Raw genomic sequence first — 6,472 nt, 5'->3', positions numbered from 1 at the left:
GTCAATTAATATCAGGGGTCTTGTCTGGTTGATTTCATGGTCATTTATTAGACATTAATAAAATTACCTTATCTTTATGTATCTTCCTTACTCATCTCCACCTTTAAGAGCGAACTCCAAAAGAATCTAACCCAACAAGAATACAGCCTCAAGCAAGTGAGTTAATTTGGGTGACTAGTAGTATGGTGTACTAGGGTTTATTTGAAACTACTTTTCCAGAGTCAAGAATACAGCCACAAAAAAATATACAGTGAATGAATGTTACATGCTTCCTAAGACCTTTGGTTGGATTCGTCTCCATAAGAATAGCTCCTTAATAGCATCCAATATAAAAAATTGGACCTCCACCTCTCAGATTATCTAGTAAGATATAGAATATAGTGAAAAGCACCATCAACATATGTAATCCTAAAATTTAAACAATCAAACTTTGAACATGTGTTGTAAATACTCATAGGGGCACTTTATGGCTAAGTTCTTGTGGACAAGGAGAACAAATTCAGTATGGATTGCTTCCCCCTTCGCTGAATAGCAACATAAAACTGAAAAATCAACTAAATCCTCAATAAAATCTCAAGAATATGAACATAAGAAACTGAATCTTTTAGGCCTTCTGTGAAGAATCCACAACATTGACCCTAACAGAATGAATGCCATTAATCCTCTCCATGACCATCCACGACACCACTGAAAATCCAGGCAGCCAATATTCAGATATAAGGCACAAGGTCAGAGCCAGCCAATCCTCAGTGGTTTGAAATTGCCAGGTGCTTTGTTCATTGGAACAGCATTCGGAAAATGCCACATGGGCCCAATTAGAACTGTGTCACTGGACCCTTAGGTCCTAACTTGAGTTAATTGAAACAGATATGCAATATATGGATATCTGAAGCTGCAAATATGTTGTCACAGTGATTTTTTTTTTTATTGTGTCATTAAGGAAAAGAATTTCAATGGAAATTACACCTCAAAATATTTTCCCATGATACAGAGTGCACGCAAACAATTTCAGAAATTTACTATGTGTTCTAGGCTTACCATCCATTTCCAGAAAATGTTGGCTCATAGCCCTATCTCCTACATATATTGCACCACTGCTATGTTCACATGCTATAGCTAGGCCATCTATCTCATCGAAAAAAATAATTGACAGAGCTACTGCTCTTGCTTTTTCAAATAAAGACCGCATGTTTTTTTCAGATTCACCAACCCATTTGCCAAAAGCACTGGTCCTTTCATGGCTATAAAATTAATACCTAGATTTTTACTGCAACCCGGTGGACCAAACATCAATACACCTCTGGGTGGATGGGTACCAATACGTAGAAAAGCATGCTGATACTTCTGTGGCCATTCCACAGCTTCCTTTAATTGCTGTTTCACTTCAGCTTGCCCACCAATATCACTCCAGCATACCTTGGGAATTTCCAACATAACCTAGCACATACATAAGACCAATGATAATTTAGTTAGAAACACAAAGGGTTCACTTACAAACAGAGGATATCAGTACTAGTTACTTGAAAGAACAATTCAAGTCTGCAACTTTCTTGCTTTTTTATATACACACAAAGAAACTTGCATAGCTAACAGAGTGTTTTCAACTCAAGACAATGAACTGTCAAGAAACTCTCTTGTTTGCAATAGCAATCAAATATATTTAAACTGATTGATCCTGTAAATATTTTGAGGAAAGAAATGGATTTGGCTTATAGTGAGAAAACATTTATTAGAAACAAGAAGAATTAAAAGAAGTCAACTGGTATGTTGAAGCGGACAAGTAGAGTCAATTATGTATTTTACATGTCACTCAGAAGCACGCATATACCTTACTGATCTTTTCCACGTCCCTCTTTCATGTTTATAATCTGTGCTTTATCGTTCGATTTGAAAATTAAATAGCACAATGCCAGTCAAATTTCAAAGGGAATAGTTAGGATGAATAGGTGAAACACTTTTATGTTACTACAGAAAGAAGCCAAGGATGCAATATGAACCAAGTTATGCAAAAGAAAATCAGTCAAAGTCCAGATCTTACAAAGAGAGAATGACTTCCAATCTTGTATAACAAATTACCACCCTTAGGGCACTTGGCCTCACTGTCATCTTTGTCACTTGAAAGTCATCTATTGTCACATTCAGAAATGGACTCTATATAACATATATAACAAATTACCTCTCGCATGGAACTTGGCCTCATTGTCAACTTTGTTACTTAAAATTCATCTATTGTCACATTCAGAAATGAAAACTTTAATAATCTGGTGCTAATGGCTTGTGATGATTTATCCCTTCCATCTCCATCTGTATTGGTAAAGGCAGTGCAATACCCTAGATGCTTCTATATATTATCAAAACAAATACTCAAATCTGAAAGTCGGAAAGAAAAACAGATACATGTTGCAGAGAATCTGAAGGAGCAATGGTATTTTGTGAGCCATAAGTGTTTCTCATATCCTTCATCCTGAGATGTCTACACTCAAGAGGCTCATGTGGTTTGTATCCATAAATTTCATGAGGATTAATGGGACTCATGCAGACATGGATGCCTCATTACAAAGGGCAGTTAGATCAGCACCCACAAACCCATGTGTATTTGATACAAGTGATTGCGTGTCCCTATTTGTAAGTTAATGAGTCATTTGATAAAGAATAGGTTGCAGCATTTCAAATGGCACACTTGCATATTACATGTCATACATGTCATACTTGTACATAACTTGAAAGGAAAAATTGAAATAACTATTTTTCCTTGTGGATAGCATTCCACGGTTGGAAAAATCATTTTTCAATTCCACATATGTTGATTTATACAGTAAATTTACACTAATTTGTATTGGATGCACAAGTAACAACAAAATAAGTTGGATCCAGGGAGAATATTGATTTTGCATACCCTAGATTACCATACTTTCTTTTACCAAGATAATTGAGAAACAAAGTCAATTTTATTATTCAAAATTCAGAATAAAACTACAAAATTGAACTTTTATATATATAATCTAAAATTCAAAATGAAACTAAAAAATAAGATATTATATACTTATATATAATAAGTTTTTTGAAATCTAATTTACATATTTCGCTGTCTACAAAATAAATAAAAATATCACTATCTTCAACATAAATAAATAAAACAAAAAATACAAATATTTTGACAAAAATGTATGTATTTCTTAAAAAATACACATATACCTAACAAACATCACATTTATTTATTCATATGTATTATATTCCAACTCTTGTAATTTTAGTATTATTTTTTATATGATTGTTAAATTTCAGCCATATTTATCATCTTCAAGTAAGTGTTCATTATGTATTATATATTCATTTGATAAATTTATTATAATATAAAATAATGTTTTTTTCTTACTAATAATTATTAAAAATTATATTAAATAAAAAAATGGGTTGAAATCATACTTGCACAACTCAATAGAACAAAAGAGGGGAGTTATCCTCTAGTAATCTTTGCCCTCTATTCATTATACAACGAGTTGGAAGGCTAATATTTCTTCTCTACAGACGGGGAGTTATCCTCTAGTAATCTTTGCCCTCTATTCATTATACAACGAGTTGGAAGGCTAATATTTCTTCTCTACAGACTTCTTGTTATGATGTTTAATATAATGGTTTGAATAATGTTTAATGAATTGAATTTGCTATATAGAAAGATACATTGAAAAATGTACATAATTGTCTAATGGATTATGAGAGTAATTGAATTTGGTAACTGAGCATAATGAGTCCAATGTATTGTTCTCTTCAACTTCTCTTTCATGTACTTATTTTATGGTTTCCTTCTTCTCATGATCGATGGGGAGATGAGTCTTTGTTTAGCGACATCGTTATCTAAAGGACTTTGGGGGTCTGTCTTTGTTACTTCTTAGATAAAGGCATCTTCCATGTGAGTTCTCAAATTTCCTCTTCAAATAATAATCATTCATTCTCTTCCTTCTCTAGCTCCCCCACCTCCATGTGACCATCCTCCTAATGCCCCCCCTCAATGTGATCTTTTGGAATCTCATCTAATATAGTCACTCTCAAGTTCTTTTTATTTAAAACATTGAAATAATTTGCAGGGGTTCTAGTCGAGGGTAGAGTAGGTGCTTTAGATTAGAAGGATCTAAGTTGTTGGTTCTCTGCACATTTTTCTATTGACCATTTGCATTCATTCTTGGATCGATTGATCAAGCATGTTGACCCTTTCTTGTAATCTCTACCAATCTAAACATGACTATCAACTCGATGAGAACTCTCTCATCTTTTTAGACGTTACATTTACCCGTATTTCAAAAATTAGTGTTTCTAGTAAAATGTTTTTTCTTTTCTACATTGAAATTACCATCTTTTGCAACCATGGTGTTAATAATTTTGTAATGTTGCCAACAAACACTTTCCACCACCTCTTAAATTGAAAAGTGGTGCTAATAGTGATACCATCTTTTTATAGAGTTAAAAGTTTTACTACTTTCAAACTATGAAATTAGCAACTAGCATTGTCATAACTAAAATATTAAAATCAACCCCAAATCTAAAAGTGATGCTCCTGAAGGTGGTGTTCCTAATAATAACCCCTATTTTTTAGGGGGTTAAAATTACAATTTTTTTGAAATAATAACCTTTAAAATTTATATTCTCGTAACAAAAATCTTAAAATCAATAATAATAAAAAATAATACCAACCTTTTTGTAAACTTAAAATTACAATATTTTTTAAATCATGATATGAAACCCTAAAATTATTACATATATAATCATTAAAAAAATAATAATAATAAATTAAAGACAAAAACAAAACAAAAAACCAAACGTCGGACCCATTTTGGATATTTTTTTAACATAGATTTGGAAGATGTTCACAAGGTGTGCATGGACCTTTGTAAATAAAGGATTGTGCCATGTGACATTGGTATAACAAATGATATAACAAAAGAACGTTGATAACAAGGAATAATTAAGGTCAAACAAGAAGCTTTGCATGTGAGTCTATCCATTTGTTTCATTAGCAACACTCATGATGACAACATGAGTGACATTCGGAAATAGTTTAACCAAAAAAACTTGCCACATCATCACAATGACCTTTAGAAATTTTGAAACGTTAAGACATCGGAAACCTAAATCGACAACACAGGTAAATGTTCTACGAACTTTATTTTTAAATATGAATGTAAAACATTAATAAAATATGGTTAAAACAATCTCAAGTTAACAAATAGAAGTAAATCTTGTGCTTTGTGAATAATATTTACATAATACTAATCATAAAATACAAGTAACCGTTACTTAAATTAATATTAATTAGGGCAAATATACATGTCTATTAAAAAAATTCCAAATTCATGAAATAAAAGCATAGAGTTATTTGAATTCATGTTAATTATGGTACTCCCAAAGAGAGTGTTGGGGATAAGTGTTTTTACCAAACTGATATAATGTTAATTTATATGAAGGGGATTGTAATTTTTATTATATTTGGCGCATTGCATGCATTCTCGTCACTTCGTCAATCATGGTACGAAGATGGGATAAGGTTAAATGTCATTTGAATATTGCAGGTTGCATAGGGAGGTACAGGAGGACTGGGTGAGAGAATTCTATCAGATTGGAAGGGATGCAGGAAAAAATTGGCAATATAGACTTCTAGCTGACCATTCTAGCTGAGAGATCAGCCGATGTCTCCTTCTCCTCCAATGAGGTAGTACCCATCTAGTGCGGATGCCTGGAGATTCTACCCAATAGTTGTTATGGCTCACTGGTTTTTTGCTTACAACACTAGTAGTATTTTTTGTCTTCTCATGTTGATGTATGTCAAGTTCTAACACAACCAACCTGTTTTTATAAGTTTCTATTTGCAAGATGCTCTAGTTAGATGAGGTCTTAGAAACCTAATAATTCTAAAAAAAATTATTAGTTTAGTTTCTCTTCGACCAAACTAGTAACATGAAATTTTTGGTCTATGTAATCCTCGTTTGATGTAACTTCAAAAAAAATGTTAATTATTGTAAATATACACACATAATAAAAAAATTCTAAACTCATTACTCCCTATTTAAAAAATAAATAAATAAAAACTTATTATAAATTATGTGTTCCCTTAATAAGTAATTAAGTATTGAAATGGTTTATGCGTTCCCTTAATGAGTAATTAAGTATTGAAATGGTTTAGAGTAATTAAGTATTGAAATGGTTTATGTGTTCCCTTAATGAGTAATTAAGTATTGAAATGGTTATAAACCATATATTTTTAAGTAGTTACGTTTTATTTTGATCATAGGAAGACATACAGGTTTAGCATCATAAGAAATTATTAATTTAATTAAATATTAAAATTATTAATTTATAAAATTATAATGATATAATAAATAAAAATATTTTAATGAATTAAAGAATAATGATAAAAAATTAAAATGAAAAATCATATTTAATTTATATTTATAAAATACAAAATAATAATGTTTAATTT

The 6,472-nt window shown here is 31.3% G+C and overlaps 1 pseudogene; it reads right to left on the bottom strand.

The window, feature by feature from the left end:
- Positions 1-604: 604 nt before the first annotated feature.
- On the bottom strand, positions 605-2,642 carry LOC149152988 (calmodulin-interacting protein 111-like; annotated as a pseudogene).
- Positions 2,643-6,472: the final 3,830 nt, after the last annotated feature.

This window comes from Pinus tabuliformis, chromosome 9 (assembly GCF_031772625.1).
Source record: "Pinus tabuliformis cultivar Carrire ecotype Pingquan chromosome 9, CPIR1, whole genome shotgun sequence".
Taxonomy (NCBI): Eukaryota; Viridiplantae; Streptophyta; class Pinopsida; order Pinales; family Pinaceae; genus Pinus; species Pinus tabuliformis.
Note: the sequence above shows the minus strand (reverse complement) of the source record. Positions and strands in the feature narration are given on the sequence as shown.